This window comes from Phyllobates terribilis, unplaced genomic scaffold (assembly GCF_046119375.1).
Source record: "Phyllobates terribilis strain yellow unplaced genomic scaffold, ASM4611937v1 Scaffold_8__6_contigs__length_399053987, whole genome shotgun sequence".
NCBI lineage: Eukaryota > Metazoa > Chordata > Amphibia > Anura > Dendrobatidae > Phyllobates > Phyllobates terribilis.
The window spans coordinates 87,608,434-87,631,092 of record NW_027362768.1 but is presented as its reverse complement, the minus strand read 5'-3'; the positions used below and the strand labels follow the sequence as shown (position 1 = coordinate 87,631,092).

General features: G+C 44.5%; 1 protein-coding gene across 3 annotated transcripts in view; it reads left to right on the top strand.

Annotated features, from left to right (window-relative positions):
* Positions 1–444: 444 nt before the first annotated feature.
* The window catches only part of LOC141156754 (flavin-containing monooxygenase 3-like), a 252,205-nt gene continuing 229,990 nt past the window's right edge, over positions 445–22,659 (top strand). The window contains exon 1 of one of the 3 annotated variants that reach the window (XM_073643106.1): positions 445–551. The gene's annotated coding sequence lies outside the window, so the exon portion shown is untranslated. Of the gene's footprint in view, positions 552–8,137; positions 8,232–22,659 lie in introns of those variants that run through there. The other 2 variants (XM_073643110.1, XM_073643109.1) reach the window with 2 other exon arrangements.

Here is a 22,659-nt window from a genome sequence, read left to right as displayed (position 1 = left end):
GATTGCAGTTATTTATGTCAAAGGGTGTGCAACCAAATACTCAGTTGAGGGTGCCAACAAATTTGTCCTGGCCATTTTTGGGGTTTTGTATGAAATTATGTCCAGTTTGCCATTTTTTCTGTTTTTTGTGTTGTTCCAATACACACAAAGGAAATAAACATGTGTAATTGCAATAATTTTCTGGGAGAAATACTTTTGGAACAATTTCAAGGGTGTAACTGGCATCTGGTGAAGTGATTGTACTTGATATCTTGCTGCTGGCTGATTTTAGTGCAAAATAGATATTGCTCATGCATGGTATGTATCCCTCTTTCTTGGATTTCAAAGTTTGCAAGGTATGGATACCAGAGTCTGTGTAATCTCGCTCTCAAAATCTGACCTTTGATCTCTTGCTACATAACAACAGAGATAACAGTCAGCTGTGTTTTATTTATTTTCCCCCAGTCTATATCTTCATATCACAGAGGCTATTGATTCTTGTGGCTCTAGACAGAAAGCAGTATTATACTTCCACAGATAGTCCAGACTTCAGGAGAAGAAGGACAGGACAAGTAAGACACTTTTTGTTTGTTATGAATGTCTGGTTATTAACCCCTTAACGACCATGGGTCTTTCTGTTTTTGTGTTTTCATTTTTTACTCCCCTTCTTCCCAGAGCCAGATCTTTTTTAATTTTCGTTCAATATGGCCATGTGAAGGCTTATTTTTTGCGGGACGAGTTGTACTTTTAAACGCCATCACTGGTTTTACCATATCGAGTGCTGGAAAACGGAAAAAAAATTCCAAGTGCGGTGAAATTGCAAAAAAAAAAATGCAATTCCACAGTTGTTTTTTGGGTCCTTTTCTTACCACGTTCACTGATTGCTAAAACTGACCTGACATCATTATTCTCCAGGTCATTACAAGTTCGTAGACACCAAACATGTATAGGTTCTTTTTTATTTAAGTGGTGAAAAAAAAATCCAAAAGTTTGCTAAAAAAAAAAAAAAAATTAGGCCATTTTTTCGGGATCTGGGGCCGGGTGAGGGCTTATTTTTTGCGCGCTGGGCTGACATTTTTATTGATACTATTTTGGGGTAGATCCGATGTTTTGATCGCCCGTTATTGAATTTTATTGCAATGTTGCAGCGACCAAAAAAACGTAAATCTGGCATTTAGAATTTTTTTCTTGTTGCGCCGTTTACCGATCGGATTAATTCTTCTTTTATATTGATAGATCTGGCGATTCTTAACACGGCGATACCAAATATGTGTATGTGGGTTTTTTTTTTTCATTATTTTATTTTGAATGGGGCAAAAGGGGGGTGATTTAAACTTTTTTATATTTTTTTTAAATATTTTTAAAAACTTTTTTTACACTTACTGCTTGCTTCAATACTCTCCATAGGAAACTAGAAGCTGCAGTTGTCTGATTGCTTCTACTGCATACAAGCGATGAGCAGATCGCTTGTATGCAGCAGAAATGCTCACTTGCTATGAGCGCCGACCACTAGGTGGCGCTGATAGCAATTGGGACATGACAACTAGAGGCGCCTGCTGCAGACCCTGGGTTGTCATGCCCACCCATCGATGACCCGCGATCATGTGACGGGGTCACCGATGGGCGGGGCTTAGGATGCGCTTCCCGGAAGCGCGAGTTAAATGCTGCTGTCTGACAGCAGCATTTAACATGTTAACAGCCGCGGGTGGATCGCGATTCCACCCGCGGCTGTTGCGGGCACATGTCAGCTGTAAGAATCAGCTGACATGTGCCCGGTTCAGTGCGGGCTCAGCGCCGGAGCCCCCGCTGAACCGGCCTTTCCAACCAGGTGCGTACTATTACTGACCTGGTCAGAAAGGGGTTAACCTGGCAGTAGTTCTTTTTGAGCTGGCATATTCTGCTCTCTAGTAAAATAGGAATTTAAATTGATGGTTGGTAAAGCTTTTTCTTTCTTATTGTAATTTTGCAGGAAATATACTTTTCAAACATAGTGAAAATGACATGTTCGTATAACATGGTGAAAAATACAGTGGTGTGAAAAAGTATTTGCCCCCTTCCTGATTTCTTATTTTTTTGCATGTTTGCCAAACTTAAATGTTTCAGATCACAAAACAAATTTAAATATTAGACAAAGATAACACAAGCAAACACAAAATGCAGTTTTTAAATGATGATCTTTTATTATTAAGGGAAAAAGAAATCAAAACCTACAGGGCCCTATGTAAAAAAGTGATTGCCCACTAAACCTAACGACTAGTTGGACCACCCTTAGCAGCCATAACTGCAATCAAACATTTGCGATAACTGGCAATGAGTCTTTTAAAACGCTGTGGAGGAATTATTGCCCATTCATCTTTGTAAAATTGTTGTAATTCATCCACCTTGGAGGGTTTCCAATCATGAATGCCTTTTTAAGGTCATGCCACAGCATCTTAATTGGATTAAGGACAATACTTTGACTAGGCCACTCCAAAGTCTTAATTTTGTTTTTCTTAAGCCATTCAGAGGTGGACTTGCTGCTGTGTTTTGGATCATCCTCCTGCTGCATAACTCAAGTGCGCTTGAGCTTGAGGTCACAAACCAGTTCCAGAAGCAGCAAAACAGCCCCAGACCATCACACTACCACCACTATATTTTACTGTTCGTATGATGTTCCTTTTCTGAAACGCTGTGTTACTTCGATGCCAAATATAATGGGACATACATCTTTCAAAAACTTAAACTTTTGTCTCGTCGGTCCACAGAGTATTCTGCCAAAAGTCTTGGTGATCATCAAGATGTTTTCTGGCAAAACTGAGATGAACCTCTATGTTCTTTTTGCTCAGCAGTGATTTTCGTCTTGGAACTCTGCCATGCATGCGATTTTTGCACAGTCGCTTTCTTATGGTGGAGTCATGAACACTGACCTTGACTGAGGCAAGTGAGGTCTGCAATTCTTTTGATGTTGTTGTGGGGTCTTTTGTGACCTCTTAGATGAGTTGTCGCTCCACTCTTGGGGTAATTTTTGGCAACCGGCCATTTCTGGGAAGGTTCACCACTGTTCCATGTTTTCACCATTTGTGAATAATGGCTCTTACTGCGGTTTGTTGGAGTTCCAAAGGTTTAGAAATGGCTTTATAACCTTTTCCAGACTGATAGATCTCAATTACTTTGTTTCTCATTTGTTCCTGAATTTCTTTGGATCGCAGCATGATGTATAGCTTTTGAGGATCTTTTGGTCTACTTCACTTTGTCAGGCAGGTCCTATTTAAGTGATTTCTTGATTGAGAACAGATCTGGCAGTAATCAGGCCCTTATTGATGGAGTTCAGGGATGGGAGGCAGTCCTTAACCAGTTACGGCTTTGTTAATATAGAAAGAGAACTTTCTCTAACTCTCCACTATTATAGATTATTTATGAAAACTTCCGTTTCTACAGTGCTGGACAAAAGTATTGGCACCCCTGCAATTCTGTCAGATAATAATCAGTTTCTTCCTGAAAATGATTGCAATCACAAATTCTTTGGTATTATTCTCTTCATTTAATTTGTCTTCAATGAAAAAACACAAAAAGAATTGTCCTAAAGCCAAATTGGATATAATTCCACACCAAAGCTAAAAAGGGGGTGGACAAAAGTATTGGCACTGTTTGAAAAATCATGTGATGCTTCTCTAATTCGTGTAATTAACAGCACCTGTAACTTACCTGTGTCACCTAACAGGTGTTGGCAATAACTAAATCACACTTGCAGCCAGTTAACATGGATTAAAGTTGACTCAACCTCTGTCCTGTGTCCTTGTGTGTACCACATTGAGCATGGAGAAAAGAAAGAAGACTAAAGAACTGTCTGAGGACTTGAGAAACCAATTTGTGAGGAAGCATGAGCAACCTCAAGGCTACAAGTCCATCTCCAAAGACCTGAATGTTCCTGTGTCTTCCGTGCGCAGTGTCATCAAGAAGTTTAAAGCCCATGGCACTGTGGCTAACCTCCCTAGATGTGGACGGAAAAGAAAAATTGACGAGAGATTTCAACGCAAGATTGTGCGGATGGTGGATAAAGAACCTCGACTAACATCCAAACAAGTTCAAGCTGCCCTGCAGTCCGAGGGTACAACAGTGTCAACCCGTACTATCCGTCGGCATCTGAATGAAAAGGGACTGTATGGTAGGATACCCAGGAAGACCCCACTTCTTACCCCGAGACATAAAAAAGCCAGGCTGGAGTTTGCCAAAACTTACCTGAGACAGCCTTAAACGTTTTGGAAGAATGTTCTCTGGTAAGATGAGACAAGAGTAGAGCTTTTTGGGAAAAAGCATCAACATAGAGTGTACAGGAAAAAAAGAGGCATTCAAAGAAAAGAACATGGTCCCTCCAGTCAAACATGGCGGAGGTTCCCTGATGTTTTGGGGTTGCTTTGCTGCCTCTGGCACTGGACTGCTTGACCGTGTGCATGGCATTATGAAGTCTGAAGACTACCACCAAATTTTGCCGCATAATGTAGGGCCCAGTGTGAGAAAGCTGGGTCTCCCTCAGAGGTCATGGGTCTTCCAGCAGGACAATGACCCAAAACACACTTCCAAAAGCACTATAAAATGGTTTGAGAGAAAGCACTGGAGACTTCTAAGGTGGCCAGCAATGAGTCCAGACCTGAATCCCATAGAACACCTGTGGAGATATCTCAAAATGGCAGCTTTCAAATATCAGGGACCTGGAGCAGTTTGCCAAAGAAGAATGGTCTACAATTCCAGCAGAGCATTGTAAGAAACTCATTGATGTTTACCGGAAGCGGTTGTTCGCAGTTATTTTGGCTAAAGGCTGTGCAACCAAGTATTAGGCTGAGGGTGCCAATACTTTTGTCCGGCCCTTTTTTGGAGTTTTGTGTGAAATGATCAATGATTTGATTTTTGCTTCATTCTCTTTTGTGTTTTTTCCTTGCAAGCAAATTAAATGAAGATAATAATACCAAAGAATTTGTGATTGCAATCATTTTCAGGAAGAAACTGAGTATTATCTGACAGAATTGCAGGGCTGCTAATACTTTTGGCCAGCACTGTATATCACCTATAAAGTCATAACTGATTGAGGGCCCATAGCTCAACCCACATAGCTGTCAGAAAGGGTGAGTGTGTACAGGTTTATAGGGAGTATGAACGTTTATACTAATGTACAATACGTGAATAGCTATCAGTGTAAGTGTGGGGCCCTCATTCAATTAAGTAAAATACGGGTATTGCGGGATGGGGCCCCCCAGTCACCCAGAACTGATTGAGGGCTCCACCCCCACCACCAATTTTTCCTCTTACTGAATGAGGACCCCTCACTCCCACTGACAGTTATACAGACACATTATACATTAGTATAAGTACTCACACAATAAATACATACCCAATAAATATACACACAAAAAAAACCTTAATGTACAGCTGAGTTGCTGAGTGCAGGTAAAAAGGCTCCACTCAGTGTAGATGCTGTCTACAGACCCCCTCCCTCTCTCTGCCCTTACAGTAAAGAAGACAGAAGTGTGTGTGCGAGTGGGGTGGGGGGGGGGGAAGGAAGGGGTTGTTAAGGTGGCACGAAGAGTTTTATTAAGTTAGTACTACAGAACCCAATGTAGATGTCAGTATTAACCTAAATAATGCTCCAGACTTCAACCAAAGTGTCTCTGCTCCAAACATACAAAAGCAAGGAGGAGGGCCCACCAGAGGATCTTCTGGTGCTCTGCTTGGCCAGTCCGGCACTATTCATAGGAGATCATGATTTTAGCTGTACATAGCAGTGCTGATGCACTGCTATGCATGGCACAACAGATCAGACGATCACAGTTTCAAGTCCCCTAAGTTTTTAAAAATATGAAAAAAAAATAAAAACACAAGTTCAAATCACCCCCCTTTTGCCCCATTAAAATTAAAACAATTAAAAAAAAATACACCTATTTGGTATCGCTGCGTGCAGCAATGTCTTTTATATATCAAAATATAAAGTAAATTAATCCAATTGGTAATTACATAATGAGAAAAAAAGTAAAAATGCCAGAATTATTTTTTTAGTCCACAGCAATATTGTAATAAAATGCAATAAGAGGTGATCAAAACATAGTGTGACAGAGTCACTGGTATTATATGCAAGGGGAGGTACAGTACAGACCAAAAGTTTGGACACGCCTTGTCATTTAAAGATTTTTCTGTATTTTCATGACTATGAAAATTGTACATTCACACTGAAGGCATCAAAACTATGAATTAACACATGTGGAATTATATACTTAACAAAAAAGTGTGAAACAACTGAAAATATGTCTTATATTCTAGATTCTTCAAAGTAGCCACCTTTTGCTTTGATGACTGCTTTGTACACTCTTGGCATTCTCTTGATGAACTTCAAGAGGTAGTCACTGGAAATGGTTTTCACTTCACAGGTGTGCCCTGTCAGGTTTAATAAGTGGGATTTCTTGCCTTATAAATGGGGTTGGGACCATCAGTTGTGTTGTGGAGAAGTCTGGTGGATACACAGCTGATAGTCCTACTGAATAAACTGTTAGAATTTGTATTATGGCAAGAAAAAAGCAGCTAAGTAAAGAAAAACAAGTGGCCATCAGTCAGTTTGTGTCCTGGGAGGAATGTGTGGTTTGGAGAGTGAGGTCTCCAGGCCATGTGTGGCTGACACCAGAGAGCAACACCGGAGGACTGGTGTTGCGAACACTTCACAGGACTATCTACAGCTGGCAAAGGCGATCTTTTGTTTCCCCGTTAACCCCAAGAGGGAGTGTTTATTTTGTTGGGACGCTGCTGGAGTTTATGCTGCACAATAAACCCACAGGAAGCTTACCCAAACCGTGTGTCCTGTGTCTGCCTCCGGAGAGCCGAGGGAGTCTCCTTGCCTCAATAGTATCTGCCCCAGAATTATGTAAGTAAAAACGTCAACTCAGGGCACAAAAAAATAGTAATCACAGAGCACTATATCTTGAAAATTGAAAGAGTTACAGGTCTCAGAAAATGGCGACACAACATTTTTTCTTTTTACATGATTTCCAATTTTTCTTTCACCACTTAAATAAAAAAAAAACGATACATATTTAGTATGCTCTTAACCGTACTGACCTGGAGAATCATGCTGTCAGGTCAGTTTTACCATATAGTGATCATGGTAAATAACTCCCCTCTCTCATCCAAAAAGAACAATAGATAAATCGTGAACTAGCACTTTTTTTTTCAATTTCAACGCACTTTGATTTTTTCCTGCTTTCCAGTGCATCATATGATAAAATGAATGTTGTTTTTCAAAAGTACAACTCGTTCTTCAAGAAACACGCTCTCACACGGGGGGGGGGGAGTGGGAAAGGAATATGCCTGTTTATAAAAATGTGATTCTTGTGAATATTGGGACTAGAGGCATTCCCTGAGTTCTTGTACATTAAAAGAGTCCAGAGGGTACAGCAGCATAAAAAATGGTGATCAGCCCAGATATGATTTAATTATTTTTTGTCCTCAGATAACCATAATACTCTACAGAGATTGCACAAGAGACCAAAACATGCCTCATTTTATTAAGTGAAAAAAAAGACTGAAAAATGCAGAAGTTCAATTTCTCATATTGTTACCTGCAAAACTGCAGATGATACACAAAGGAAAAACATTAAAAAAAGATTCCTAGAGTGTGTAGCAATTAAATAAAGTTTGGAGAGTCTTATCATATGGTGGTACGCATGGGGGGTAGGTAGGTGGGGCTATGAAGACATGCAGTGATTATTTTCTTTCTCAATTTTTTAATTTGTGTGTTTTTTATTTGTTATTACTTGTCTAAATGATTTGCATTATATCCTGGATCAGTTTCTGGGGAATCTGTTAAAGAGAAATTCTGTGACTCTTATCTCTAATAAGATTATCCTTCTCCATATGACAGTAAATGCAATATCAGCATTGCACTGGAAATTGGTGGCTCAGAACTACATACAGCTCATGTTGTTCATATTTTTCACATGCGACTTTGATTTAATAAGTAAAAGAAAATATAAGATATATTCACTTTAAAAGAATAAAAATGTAGCTGAAAGCTGTAATAGGCTTTATACTGTGACTTCTGGATAATTGTTGTGTGGGATGCTTATTTAGATTGCGATTAAAAGATCATTTCAAAATATCGCGTTACATTTATGTAGTCAAGTCCTCCCTTAGCTCTTTCAGTTTCGACGTACCTGTAAAAACAAGCAGACGAAACTTGTTTTGATTATTGTAATACGATAATAAGACATGCTGTAGAAAAAGAACAGAATTAGGTAAGTATTATTATTATTATTTATTATTATAGCGCCATTTATTCCATGGCGATTTACATGTGATAGGGATATACATAACAAAAGCATTTACATAATCTTAACAAAACGAGTCAGCGACTGGTACAGGAGGAGCGAGGACCCTGCCCACGAGGGCTCACAGTCTACAAGGGATGGGTGAGGATACATTAGGTGAGGGTAGAGCTGGTCGTGCAGTGGTGTTTACTGCAGGTTGTAGGCTTGTCGGAAGAGGTGGGTCTTCAGGTTCCTTTTGAAGGTTTCCACGGTCGGCGAGAGTCTGATATGTTGGGGTAGAGAGTTCCAGAGTAGGGGGGAAGCACGGGAGAAATCTTGTATACGATTGTGGGAGGAGGAGATAAGAGGGGAGTAGAGAAGGAGATCTTGTGAGGATCGGAGGTTGCGTGCAGGTAAGTACCGGGAGACTAGGTCACAGATGTATGGGGGAGACAGGTTGTGGATGGCTTTGTATGCCATGGTTAGGGTTTTGAACTGAAATCTCTGGGCAATGGGGAGCCAGTGAAGGGATTGACAGAGAGGAGAGGCCAGGGAATAGCGGGGGGACAGGTGGATTAGTCGAGCAGCAGAGTTTAGGATAGATTGGAGAGGTGCAAGAGTGTTGGAAGGGAGGCCACGGAGCAGGAGGTTGCAGTAGTCGAGGTGGGATATGATGAGGGCATGCACTAGTGTTTTTGCAGAGTCTTTGCTGAGGAATGCACGGATCCGGGAGATGTTTTTGAGTTGGAGTCGGCAGGAGGTAGAAAGGGCTTGGATATGTGGCTTGAAGGAGAGATCAGAGTCCAGGGTTACCCCAAGGCTGCGAGCTTGTGGGACTGGGGAGAGTGAACAGCCATTGACGTTGATGGATAGGTCGGATGGGGGATGTGAATGAGAGGGTGGAAAGATGATGAACTCTGTTTTATCCATGTTGAGTTTTAGAAATCTGTCGGAGAAGAAGGATGAGATGACGGACAGACATTGTGGGATTCTGGTTAGTAGGGAGGAGATATCGGGTCCAGAGAGGTAGATCTGTGTGTCGTCAGCATAGAGGTGATACTGAAAGCCGTGAGACTCTATGAGCTGTCCCAGGCCGAAGGTGTAGATGGAGAAGAGCAGAGGTCGTAGAACTGAACCTTGGGGGACACCGACAGATAGGGGGCGAGATGAGGAGGTGGTGCGTGAGTGGGAGACGCTGAATGTCCTGTCTGTTAAGTATGAGGAGATCCAAGATAGAGCCAAGTCCGTGATGCCAAGAGATGAGAGAATCTGGAGTAAGAGGGAATGGTCCACTGTGTCAAAGGCAGATGACAGGTCCAGAAGGAGGAAGATGGAGTAGTGTTGCTTGGATTTGGCATTTAGTAGGTCATTGAAATAAGTATGAAATAGTTCTTTGGATACTGGAGATAGCCATATATATCTCTATGTACATACATGTTTATAGATACAAAATGTACAGATCGATTATTTTTATGCTAGTAGAGAGCAGATATATATTGAATTAATGATTTGTGTTGTCTTGTGTAATTTAAAGGTTTTGGTTCCATGCTATTATGTGGGTGACGTTTCCCCTGGGCCGTGGGGTACTCTGTGCCGGGCCGGTCGTTGCTAGGGGAGATGTCACAGTGGCGGTGACCTGGTCCGTGACCCAGGGCGATCAATCAAAAGGGGTTTATTTACGGGGGATTTATAGTTTTTATATACAGTTCGTGACGCCACCTGTGGTACGCGGCTAAAGGGAGCCACCACTGCTGAGCAGGTCCTCTGGAGCTGGTGTGAATGCAGCAGAGTTGGTTTAGCTCTCCACAGGTAGAGCTTAGCTCCAGGGCAGTGTAGATGTTGTAGTTGTGCTGTTATGGTGTATTGCAGAGGATGGCGCAGATAATGATCACAGAGACAGTAAGGTGCAGTCCTCAGGGTTTACTCACGGTTTCTTAGACTTCCAGTTACCAGTACTAGAGTAACTTCCCACGGCGTCCTGTGCTTACTCAGGGAGGGGTTCAGCAAACTCCCAGGTCTCTCCGGAGTACTAACGGGACCCCCTTCTGTGTGTTCCTTCTGGCCGTCTCCCCACACCTAGTGTCTCAGGCCAGTGGCCGTGGACCTTGCCGGGTGACGTCTTCTCTGTCCCCTGGGTCCTCTATGGCCACCTTTCTGGTGATTAGATGTGGCTTGTGGCTGCAGTACCTGAAATACTGCAGCCTCCAGTTTCCTAGTTGAGGCTTAAAGAACTCTGCTAGTTTAGGGACCGGTTCCCTCTGTGTGACCTGACCCCTCCACCGCCTGGTAGATTCGAGCGTACGGGTGGCCTCCAGCACTACCCGTACCCCTGGGGTCCCTTCCACGTTCATGGAGCCTTTCCTGCTTCTATCTCTGTCTATCTCTCTTCAGTCTTGGGCCTCACTGGCTGGGCCCTCCTCCTGAGCAGAGCTCCTGCTCCCTCTACTTCTCCTCTCAGACTCCACACACTCCCAAGATGGCTTCTCTCTTTATACTATCCCTAACAAGTGCTCCCCTGACCTTCTTTCTCCACCCACACCCACTACATGGTTCCCCCTACTTTGGTTCCCCCCACTCCAGCCAGGGACAGGGCTCAGCAGGGAAGCAATGCATCTTGCCCCTCCTGCTGGTCTGGAGTAGTGTAGTGTTGAATGCAGGTGTTAGGGTCCCGGGCAGAGTAAAAACACATTTTAGACATACAATTTTTTTAGAATGCATTCGCATAGAAGATAATGAACAAACTTTTTCTTCCCTTTATGGGAGGCACATCACTTACACGTTGCAGATTACCATATAAAACTTTTTAAAGAACACATTTTTCTTCACACATATAAAACATTTTTCAAGCAGATAAACATTTCTTATATTAAACATTTTCAATCAAATACAGTGAAATTTTACTGCCGAATGTCCTTTTCACTGGTAAGGTGCACTTTGAGCAACATGAGGGACCCGTCCGAAAACCCTCAATGTAGGCCCTGGGCATGGCTGCAGGGCATAGGTGATCCAGGTGTTGGACCACGTCTTCGGCCACGCCAAACAGGTTTTTGTTCTGAGGTCAGTCTTGTCATATAAAACCAATAAGGGGCACTTTAAGAAGTGCAAATATTTAGAGTAAAGTTTTTGGCTGCTCACAGTCCTCAGCCTGTCAGTCTCTGGTACCCTTAAAGGGTAACTAAGTAAGCTGGTCTTCAAATTTGGCATACCAGTCGTAGACGGGGCTTCCGTACACCCACTAAGGTGCAAGGGCAGGTGGCTCCGGTAGGGGGCCTAGGAGCAGGTCGGCGGAGCAGGCTCCCGGGATTGGAGGTTCCGCCAGGGGGCCCAGGAGCAGGTCAGCACTCTCAGCGCCCGGGACAGGGAGTCTCCTCTTACCTGCTCCCGCGGCCGTGCCTGTGCCGTCCTCTGCCTGCTGGCTGTGTTCAGGCTCCTCCGGGGCTGGGGCGCTGCTGGTGCAATGCAGCGCTGGCTGCTGCCGAGTCACAATCTTCCCCAGCAGCTCCTCCTTCAAGCAGGCGATGGCATCCTGCTGGGTCCTCTCCATCCTCCGGCCTAGCTTCTGGATCTCGGCATGGAGGAACTCGGTATCTTCCAGGGACAACTTCGCCATTGCCTCCTCCAGGGTGAGAGGTGCTTCTGGTCGCTGTAGGCCATGGACGGGAGCTTGCTCCGGACTCTCCTCCATGTTGCCTGCCAGGTGCGGTCTGTCTAGACTCCAGGAGACTCCACCCTGTCTCCCAGGTTTCTTCTCTCCTTTCCCATTTCAGGGGCTGTTCCATGGCAGCTTGCTGTCGGACACACCTAGGGACGGCCCCCCCCAGCTTGATGGACACATCCACATACATGTCACTGCTGCTTAGGGCGGGCCTCGCTTTTGGCGCAATTCTGGAACCCGGCCCATGATGGGAGGTGGTTTCTTGTTGTCTTTTGTCTCGCACAAAGTGGCGCCCGTTCTTCTGGGGCGGGCACAACATTCAGTATAGAACACAGTCTCTAGGCGCACAATACCTGGTGATACCCCCTTCTGTGTGTTCCTTCTGGCCGTCTCCCTGCACCTTACACCTAGTGTCTCAGGCCAGTGGCCGTGGACCTTGCCGGGCGACGTCTTCTCTGTCCCCTGGGTCCTCTATGGCCACCTTTCTGGTGATTAGATGTGGCTTGTGGCTGCAGTACCTGAAATACTGCAGCCTCCGGTTTCCTAGTTGAGACTTAAAGAACTCTGCTAGTTTAGGGACCGGTCCCCTCTGTGCGACCTGACCCTCTCCACCTCCTGGTAGATTCGGGCGTACGGGTGGCCTCCAGAACCTGTCTCTCTGTCTCTCTGTCTTGGGCATCACTGGCTAGGCCTTCCTCCTGAGCAGAGCTCCTGCTCCCTCTACTTCTCCTCTCAGACTCCACACACTCCGAAGATGGCTTCTCGCTTTATACTGTAGGGTCCCGGGCAGTAGTCCTTCCTTACCTGAGCGTGAGATGCAGTACCTCTGTGGCGACTGAACCCGCAGGGGCGCCACATGAGCATGAAATTGCATTCATGTGTTTTAGTTGATATTCAATTCAGCTTTCATCCAATAATTTTGACTTATTGCATTCCACAGTAGTAGTCAGGCATAATTTATAAAATGTCTTATATAAATATATATTTTGTGTGAGGTTTTGTCTTTAAACCCCTTCCACCTGCAGACATATTTAATTTTTTTCCTTCTTTTTTATCCGACTCATTAATTTTTTTTATTTTTATATAGCTATATGAAGGCTTGTTTATTTTCATGATGAATTGCAGTTTTTTTTATTCCTAATTTATTTCTAGTTTACTATGTAACTGTATTAACTATTATAATATAAAGGTGAAAAATGGGGAAAAAAAATTGTAGGTAGAATGGAGGAAAGTAATTCTGCTATTGTTCATGGTTCTTATTTTTACAATATTCACTGTATGAAAAAAATTATCCACTAGCTTTATTTTGCAGGTTAGTGTGATTACAGTGATACCAAATGTATAGACCTTATTTTTCAGATTATAAGACGCAATTTTTTTCCCCAAAATTTGGGAGGAAAATGGGTGTGCGTCTTACAATGCAAATGTAGTTTACAGGCTGAGGTGAAGCAGGGTCACTGCTGCAGGAAACAGCAGCGGCAGGAATGGGGCAATGCTGCGGACCCCGGCTCCCAAGATCTCAATCTGCGCATGCGCCGCCATATTCCCCAAACCCACCGCAAGGAAATCATTGGGAAGGGGACTCTGCTCAATGCCGACATTTTATGAAAACTCAAGGCCCTCAGCTTTGCACCGCTGGAGTGCAAAGACTAAGAGTGGAGACTAAGAGTCTCTTGGCTGGCAGGCAGGTGGTCACGGCAAGTGACGGCTGAGCGGGTAAGAGTCTCTTGGCTGGCAGGCAGGTGGTCACAGCAAGTGATGGCAGAGCAGGTAAGAGTCTCTTGGCTGGCAGGCAGGTGGTCACGGCAAGTGACGGCGGAGCCTCCAGGTAGGCTAGCAGGCGGGCAACAGGTGGGCGCTCCCAGGTGAGCCGGCAGACAGACGAGGCAGGTAACTGGCAGGTAACAGGTGGCCACGGCAAGTGACGGCTGAGCGGGTAAGAGTCTCTTGGCTGGCAGGCAGGTGGTCACGGCAAGTGACGGCTGAGCGGGTAAGAGTCTCTTGGCTGGCAGGCAGGTGGTCACAGCAAGTGATGGCAGAGCAGGTAAGAGTCTCTTGGCTGGCAGGCAGGTGGTCACGGCATGTGACGGCGGAGCCTCCAGGTAGGCTAGCAGGCGGGTAGCAGGTGAGCGCTTCCAGGTGAGCGGGCTAGCAAGTACGGCAGGTAGCAGGCAGGTAACTGGCAGGTGCTTCCTGGTCCGCAGGTGGACTTGCCCATAGACAGACTGGCAGATGCAGGAGGCAGACTGCCGGGCTGAAGGGAAGACACGCAGGCAGACAGGACTGGTAGTCAGGCTGGAAACGGAACCTGAGGGCTGAAGCAGAGGTGAGTATGCTTTGCAACAACTTTGCTCGGGCACCACCATTTTGGAGGAGGTGCCTTATATATGGGGGTCCTCCGGCAATTGGCCGGGGACTCCTTAGGACGGCACGCACGGTCCCTTTAAGAGAGGGGGAGCGCGCACACCCTAAGCACACTGCCGGGGAAATAGCGCGCGCCGGCAGCAGCGGGGAGAGAAGCGCTGGAGGACGCCGCGCCAGGAGCGGGGAGGTGAGAGGGACGGCGTCTCTGCCTAGCAAGGGGCAGAGACGCCGATGCTACACTGCTCCTGCCGCTTTGGCTCCGTATGGAGATATTTCACATGTAAACAATGGTGCAGCGGTCTCAGGGATAGCCAAAGGAATACTGGACAATTTAATAGATGATAACCGACCTTTATTTTTCCTCCAATACCACTGCCACAACTCATTTCGACGGTCAAAAGCCCCCATCTCACATAGCAAGATCGCTAGCGAGATCGCTGCTGTGTCACGGTTTTGGTGATGCAACAGCGACCTCACCAGCGATGTCGCTATGTGTGACACTTTGCAATGATCAGGTCCCTGCTGTGAGGTCACTGATCGCTGCAAAGTGTCCTGGACCATTTTTTGGTCATTGCCCTCCCGCTGGTCAGCACACATTGCTGTGTGTGACCAGCGGGAGCAGCGATCAGGCTGGTAACCATGATAAACTTCGGGTTACTAGGGGCACACGCGCACCTAGTAACCCGTTGTTTATCATGGTTACGAGCCTGCTAAAGTGAGCGGTAACCTCCCGCTCACCGTAGCAGAGTGGTAACCATGATAAACAACGGGTTACTAGGGGCGCGTGTGCCCCTAGTAACCCGATGTTTATCATGGTTACCAGCCTGCTCCTCCTTCAGCAGCAGGCTGGTAACCGGAGCAGGACATCGTGGAAAGATTCTTTCCACGATGTCGCTGCTCCCCTCATCGTTGGTGAGCCTGCCTGTTTGACAGCTCACCAGCGACCACATAGCGACGCAACAACGATCCCTGACAGGTCGTATCGTTGTCGGGATCGTTGCAGCGTCGCTAAGTGTGACGGGGCCTTAAGCCGTCTTCATCAGGTGGGGTAAAGAAGAATGTTACAATGACAGATTTATAAAGGGGTGGTATTTTACATAATTTGGACCACGTGTTGTAATCAATTAACCCTTTCATTGAAAAACTCCATATAATGCATTCTTTACCAATTAACCTCTTATTTAACCTTGAAACAGCATTGTGCACTCATATTTAAAATCCCTACATGGATTCATAAACTCACAATTCTTAATAAAAACTTCCTATTTGTGTTTAAAAAAATGTAAAAATTATTATTTATTTACATATTTTTATTTTTTATTACCAACTATTAAAATCACCCTGGGGACCTTCTTAGGGTGTCTTGACAGTGCTATACTGCGATTTCTAGCCCCCAATTCAAAAGTTAAGTTTCTTAAAGAGACAGTACACTTTCATATAAAATGGCCAAAAATAACCTTGTACGATTGCCCACTACTATTATGAAGCTCCTAAAACCCAATACTATCCATTATCATGATAGGAACCTATGCTTCCAGTAAACCATTGTCGTCGGTTACAAGCATAGCATTGTTAGGACACCCTGGGAAGGTTCCCAGGGTGATTTTAAAAATGTATGGGGTTTATAATCGTAGTGGGCAACGGTACAAGGTTTTCAGCCATTTTATTTGAAAGTGTACTGTCTCTTTAAGAAACTTAACTTTTGAATTGGGGGCTGGAAATCGCAGTATAGCACTGTCAAGACACCCTATAAAGGTCCCCAGGGTGATTTTAATAGTTGGTAATAAAAATAAAAAAAATAATAATAATTTTTAAAAAAAATTTAAACACAAATAGGAAGTTTTTATTAAGAATTGTGAGTTTATGAATCCATGTAGGGATTTTTAAATATGAGTGCACAATGCTGTTTCAAGGGGAAATTAGAGGTTAATTGGTAAAGAATGCATTATATGGAGTTTTTCAATGAAAGGGTTAATTGATTACAACACATGGTCTAAATTATGTAAAATACCACCCCTTTATAAAGCTATCATTGTAACATTCTCCTTTACCCCACCTGATGAAGACGGCTTAGACCGTCGAAAAGCGTTGTTGCAGTGGTATTGGAGGAAGAATAAAGGTCGGTTATCATCTATTAAATTGTCTAGTATTCCTTTGGCGCTCCCTGAGACCGCTGCACCATTGTTTACATCCTATTGGTGCGGACACGGAAGTTTTGCTTGTTAGCAGTCTGGCACGCATGGCTGAATTTGTTACGCTGCCTTTCCCATGACCCTTGCGTTCTTAAAATTTTGGGTGACAGTCATTACTGGTTGGTGACACTTTTAGACCCCCCGCTACAAGGAGAAATTTATATCTCTTATTCCTAAGGTGGACAGTTATACAAAAATGGGGCTGTACCAGAAGGCCCTTGTTGTGGAACTCTTAAAAAAATTCCCATCTGAAAACGCTGGCGGCAGAGGTCACATTTCGTTGGACAGCCAAGGAGTACAGGCGAGAGAGACACAAATGCAGTCCAGCAGAGGCAGGGGAACACTGTCAAAGTTCTAGGACAGTTTTCTCAGACCATCTCATCGCACAAGCCCTGAGGTGCGGGGTACTCTCACAAGGAGTGCAAAGTTTGGGAAGATGCTGAGAGAGTACCTTGCCGGCCGTACCAACGTCCTCCATGATTCCTCTGTGCCTTTTAATTATTGAGTATCCAAGCTGGATACGTGGAATGAACTGGCTCTTTATGCCTTGGAGGTCATAGCCTGCCATGCCGCTAGCATTTTATCAGAACGGGTTTTTAGTGCCGCTAGTGGAATTATAACTGATAAGCGCATCCGCCTGTCAACTGAAAATGCTGACAGGCTGACTCTTATAAAAATGAACAAGGGCTGGATTGGGCCAGACTTCTCAACACCACCGAATGATAGCAGCATAACATAAACTCAAATCCAGTGTCTTTTTGGGAGGTGTATTCCCATGCACCTCTTCACACCCATACTTGGGTATACGCTTCCTGAGTTTGGCTATTTGTTCTTGTCCTCCTCCTTCTCCTCATCCTCATCCTCCACCACCATATCACCAGGGAGACCGAGGTCTGTGATGTAAGACCCACATAATTTTTTTAAAGGGGTTTTTATGATGCCCGTAAAAAAAAAAAAAATTATACAGTATGTTCATGTATACCCCCCAAGGGTAAATGTTTGTCAGCCCATACACTTAGTGCATGGGCATTACAAGTATAAGAGACCCGCTCCTTTCTAATGGGAACATTTTTTTATGAGGCCCTCTAAGTCTCTTCCAAGGGGCATTGGCGTGCCTCCCAATTTTTGTCAGCCCTTGCATTCACTGCATAGGCCAACACTATGGGACACCCTCTCCTTTCTAATGGGAATTTGTCATTACTGTGGCCCTGCTCTATGTGTCTTTAAATTCTTAGTGGGGTTTTTCCTAAAATTGATCAGCCGTTGGACTCACTGCATACCCTATAACTGTATGGCAGACCCTCTCCTTTTTAATAGGAACATATCGTACTCGTTATTGTGGCCCTGCTCTGTGTTTTTAAATTGGTGTTTTTCCCAAATTTTGGCAGCCCTTGCAGTCACAGAATGGGCATTACCACTATAGGAGACCCTCTCCTTTATAATGGGAACATTTTTTTTACTGCGATCCTCCTCTATGTCTCTTCAAAGGGGTACTGGGTTGCGTCCAAATTTTTGGCAGCCCTTGCAGTCACTGCATACGCAATAGCAGTATAGGAAACCCACTTGTTAATAATGGAAACAACAAAGCCTAGCCGGCTGATGGCTCTCTAACAATAGCGAGGGCTGACTGCTGGCCTTTTAAGAATAGTAAGGGCCGCCTGATGGCCCTATAAAAATAGGCTTTGTGACTTTCAGAGTCCCTCCATCATAAATGAAACAGGATGTGTCTGATGATGTGTCACACACCACATTGCCAGATAAGGTTGTAAAATGTTAAAATTACATTTCGCAGTGAATGCATTTGTCTTAAAAAATAGCGCAAAAAAAAACAGTAGGATCTTTCTATAGTATAAAAAAACAGAGTCGCCAATGTAACCTCAATGTAATTACATTGTTCAACTCCAGCACCTCCTCCTCCATCTCTGAAATGACCACGTCAGTCACAAGCTGAAATCACTGCAGCACTGCCTTTGCCAAGCGGCAACAGGCTGTGCTGAAGATAATATGCTTAATGCTTAGGTGACAAACCGCCCAGCGCTGCAGAGTTGTTGAAAGCTGTAACACAGGAGCTTGATCTGTGGCTCTCACCGCTGAACATACAGCCAGGTATGGTCGTGTGTGACAATGGGCGGAACCTGGTGACGGAGAAATGACAGCCGGAGTAGATACGGTTTCCCTCTATGCCAGTCCTTTCACTGAGCTAAAGAATATGGCTGTGGTGAAATACAACTCCCACTGAGAAGCTGTTTCAGATTGAAAAACATTGTGCCCACCAGAGGATTTGATTCTGAGGGCTCACCTTTCTCCCCCTTTCAAGAGCCCCATAGCAGCTGCAAAGTTAGCGCTATCATAAACTCTCCTGAGGTAGAAGCCAGGGCACACCAGAGAATTCTCTGGTAGGACCGTCCAACCCTTCCGAGAAGCAGTGCTGGCTAAGAAAAGTGTGTGGGAAGGTTCCCGGACACTCTATGGCTGCATTTTTAATGTGGATCAGATGTGCTTATGCATGGTATTTCTCAAACCGCATTGCAGATCAGGCCATTGCCCAACTCTGTAGTCATGAAATTAAATGCGCAAAGCAAGATGTTTGTGTGCCAAAGCACCACCGACAAGTGCGAGTTGATGTTGGAAACCTCTTTTGCAACAAGCTGCATTAGAGAACTTCCTGGGAGAAATGACACGCGGGGTAGATACGGTTTCCCTCTATGCCAGTCCTTTCACCGAGCTAAATACAACTCTCAGCAAACAAAACTGTGGACTGGCTCCATACCGTCCCTGGCCACATTCACCTGTCCACGTGTCTGTGGTTAGGCGGTCCTTCCCAGTAAGTGCACTGGGGAGGGCATGGGTAATGTTGTGGGACCCGTGCTTGTGGAAGGTGGAGATGATACCGGGAGAAATACTGACGGCTGGGACCCAAGTATGGACAACCAGCCGCTGCCGGCATGAGGTTATGAAAAGCTTCTGCCTCCACGAGCCTAAAAGGCCACATTTCAAGTGCAAAGAGCTGCCTAGAAAGGGGAGGGCATGGGTAATGTTGTGGGACCCGTGCTTGTGGAAGGTGGAGATGATACCGGGAGAAATACTGACGGCTGGGACCCAAGTATGGACACCCAGCCGCTGCCGGCATGAGGTTATGAAAAGCTTCTGCCTCCACGAGCCTAAAAGGCCACATTTCAAGTGCAAAGAGCTGCCTAGAAATCTAGCAGTTTAGTGTTGCGGCATGTGGGTGGGTGGCTGGCTGCATACTTGCGCATGCATTCCAAGTAACAGAAAACTAAGTAGATGGTGGTCTCTATCATCATCATGGCCTCACCTCGGCACTATGAACTTTCCTGAAGGAGAAGCCAGGGCCCACCAGAGGAGTCTCTGGTTTTCTGGTGGGTCTATCCATTCCTGTTGAGAAGCAGCCCTGACTAAGAAAAGTATGGGGGAAGGTTCCCGGACACTCTATGGCTGCATTTTTAATGTGGATTGGACGTGCTTATGCATGTTATTTCTCAAACCGCATTGCAGATCAGGCCATTGCCCAACTCTGTAGTCATGAAATTAAATGCGCAAAGAAAGATGTTTGTGTGTCAAAGCACCACCGACATGTGCGAGTTGATGTTGGACAGGCTGCCATTGGTTCTGCAACAAGCTGCATTAGAGGACTTCCTGGGAGAAATGACACCCAGATTAGATACGGTTTCCCTCTATGCCAGTCCTTTCACCGAGCTAAATACAACTCTCAACAAAAAAAAGCTGTGGACTGGCTCCGTACCGTCCCTGACCACATTCACCTGTCCACGTGTTTGTGGTTAGGCTGTTCTTCCCAGTAAGTGCACTGGGGAGGGCACAGGTAATGTTGTGGGACCCGTGCTTGTGGAAGGCGAAATAGTGGGGGCTGGGGACCAAGTATAGATACCCGGTCGACGCTGCCATAAGATTGTGGACAGCTTCCGCCTCCACGAGCCTAGAAGGCCACATTTCAAGTGCAAGCAGCTGTCAAAAATTTGGCAGTATAGTATTGCAGCCTGTGGGTGGGTGGCTGGCAGCATACTTGCCCTTGCATTCCAAAGAATGGAGTAGAGACAACTGAACGCTGCACTGGGACAAGGACGTGGACGTTGATTGTTGCAAGTCTGCAACGACAGTTGCATGGCGGGAGGCATCTTCGCATGCGTCAAGGATCACTTATAATGGGAACACTTTTAGGCAGTGACCTGGGAGTCAGAGATGCTTCCAGAGGTCTTCCCCATGCTGTTCCCATGTCTTTTCAGCACTGTATGCATGTGTCTGATGATGTGTCACACACCACATGGCCAGATAAGGTTGTAAAATGTTAAAATGACATTTCCTGGTGAATGCATTTGTCTTGGTTGAAAGCAATGCAAAAGTGCAGAAACGCATCAAAAACGCTGCGTGTGAACATAGCCCAAGGTGTGGAGGAGTATTTTTAGATGGAACATACTATAATTTATCAAATTTGAATCCTGGATCAGCTATGATTTGATGGCAATTGGATTGATAAACTACCATTGTGGAGTATTTTGTTGGGATTTCTTCATGGATTTGCCTGTCACTTGCTAATATTTTGTAAGTGAGCATCAAATAATTCTATCAGCCATTGTGATCTCCATATATTCTAATAAACAACAAGAGGATGCTTTTAATATAGCACTAAAAATGTATCTATTGGTACCATGGGCAGCGATACAAATTGCATGTGATATTTGTGAACTTCTGATGATTGAATTTATTAGATATACTTAAAGGAGAAGGGGATTTCCTCAAAGTATGACTAGTAAACATCATGATCGTCATTTCATATATATTATTTATTTATATATATATATATATATTATTAAATTTGGAGTACTTGAAAGCAGTAATTGTTTTAAAAGTTATAGATGTTGAAGTTATTATGTGTTAATTGGATGCACATTTTACATGTAGACATTTCGATATATTGCTATATATATTTTTTATTATTGTTCTATACCTTGTTTATATTTGTGCTCCTGTATATCTGTCACAAATTGTATCATTGCTAAAGTATAAAATGCATCTAGATAGGTGTGAACGAGAGTGAATGTTGTGAGTCCTGCAATTTCTATGCCTTGCTCCTGTTAGTTACCTCGCATTGATGTTGCCCTGACGCAGTTAAATGTGGAGTAAATGGATGATGATCCTGGTCATAAGTTTGTGTGTCCTTCAGACAGAAAGGGGCGTATGTTGGTACCCAACATGTACAATATCTATAGTACGTGTAATATGAATGACTGAACTCACAATTTGATCCATAAACTCTGTATGGCACTACAGGTCATCAAAGGACTACATCAAAGAGATCGAACATGTGCTGTGGGGGGTCATAAAACCTATGAGGCATGAAGGCAACTGTGTGTCCTGTGGTGTGGTGTCTTTTGTTCTGTTGATAGAGTAAAATCAGCACCTACATTGGAGATGGACATCTTGACTGGCCTCCTGAAAGGTACATAACCCCTGTGGTGTTTGGATTACAAACCATTGTTCTTCAAATTGACATCTTATCTCCAATCAAAATGCGGTTGAATCTGTCCTCAGGCCACTTGATACAAAGACCTTTTGGTTATATGCCAGACGCCATCTGCAGGAAGGTGAAGACCACTGCAATTACGTATGATCCCTGACCCTCTTATCCATTCTGGACCTAAGAGCGCCACCTTCAGAAGACTATCTGCATCAGCAGGCATGTTCATGTTTCTGGAGAACTCCAAAGACTGTGACCTGATTGGATGGTACTATTATGTGGAGGTGTTACTGGGATGGCAATGTATGGGCCATGTCTGACTGTGTAACTGATATAAAGGCAGCACATCAAACTAGTTAGGCATTCTTCTTCTTCTTCCCACTTCCCATCTTCTACCACCCTCTCCTTTTTCCTTTTCCCTTTCATTATTCCCTTGTCCCTTAGTTAGGTTCCCCTTATGTATGTTATTGTAAATATCCTATTTGTATTAAATCCCATTTTAAAGATCCAGTAGCTCTTGTTAATATTAACTGGCACCCCAAAACCTCAGCAGATTCTACACACATCATTCTACTGTTTACAGAAAATGGAATGAAACCTACAAAGAGAAGAACACAGTACCTACAATCAAATGTGATGGCGATTCAAAGATGTTTTGGGGTTGATTTGCTGCCTCTGGCACTGGATGCCTTGACTGTGTGCAAGGCATCA